We start from the raw sequence: 1,357 nt of genomic DNA, 5'->3' as shown, positions 1-1,357 counted from the left end.
AATTTACCAAAGTGATCAGGGTGACGAGTAGAGGTGAAATCCGGATGTCTGTCTGTCCGTCCGTCCGTGCAAGCTGTAACTTGAGTAAAAATTGAGATATCATGATGAAACTTGGAACACGTATTTCTTGGCTCCATAAGAAGGTTAAGTTCGAAGATGGGCAATATCGGCCCACTGCCACGCCCACAAAATGGCGGAAACCAAAAACCTATAAAGTGTCATAACTAAGCCATAAATAAAGATATTAAAGTGAAATTTGGCACAAAGGATCACATTAGGGAGGGACATATTTGAACGTAATTTTACTGGAAAAGTGGGCGTGGCCCCGCCCCCTACTAAGTTTTTTGTACATATCTCGGAAACTACTATAGCTATGTCAACCAAACTCTACAGAGTCGTTTCCTTCAGGCATTTCCATATACAGTTCAAAAATGGAAGAAATCGGATAATAACCACGCCCACCTCCCATACAAAGATTATGTTGAAAATCACTAAAAGTGCGTTAACCGACTAACAAAGAACATCAGAAACACAAAATTTTACGGAAGAAATGGCAGAAGGAAGCCGCACCCAGGCTTTTTTTAAAAATTGAAAATGGGCCCACTTATGGACCAAAAACCATATCTCAGGAACTACTCGACCCATTTCAATGAATTTCGGTATATAATATTTTCTTAACATCCTGATGATATGTACGAAATATGGGCGAAATCGGTTCACCACCACGTCTTCTTCCAATATAACGCTATTTTGAATTCCATCTGATGCCTTCTCTGTATAATATATACATTAGGAACCAATGATGATAGCGAAATAAAACCTTACACAAATACGGTATTTGAGCTGAGGTATCCCTTGTGGAAAAATTGTCGTGATCGGACTATAACTTTTCAAGGTCCCTGATATCGAACACGAAGAACTCAGTGCCTAACCTAACCTGACCTAATTTTTCACCGAAAATATCGGTAAATCTCTCAGAATTTAATTCTAATTAATTTTACAGCAAAATAAAAAAATATGTAAATGACGGATACTTAAATCTCGATTATCACTTTATCATGCGAGAGTATAAAATGTTCGGTGACACCCGAACTTAGCCCTTCCTTACTTGTTTTTTTTTTTTTTTTTTTTTTTTTTGAAGCGGGTGACTTTTTTTACACATTTTCGAAAGTTTTGAGCCTGTTTTTCAGTTTAAAAAAAAAGGTTGCCTCAGAATGACACACCCTAGGCTACATATATACTTAGGAATCCAATATATGAAGGTGGTTTCGACAAACGGGCTCTTTAGTACAGGCAAATCTTTTCTTTTCAGGCGTGTTTGATAGCAGGAATTTTCTAAAGTAGTAGCCAATGGGTT

This window comes from Bactrocera dorsalis, chromosome 1 (genome assembly GCF_023373825.1).
Source record: "Bactrocera dorsalis isolate Fly_Bdor chromosome 1, ASM2337382v1, whole genome shotgun sequence".
NCBI classification, from domain to species: domain Eukaryota; kingdom Metazoa; phylum Arthropoda; class Insecta; order Diptera; family Tephritidae; genus Bactrocera; species Bactrocera dorsalis.
This window is presented reverse-complemented; position numbering follows the sequence as displayed.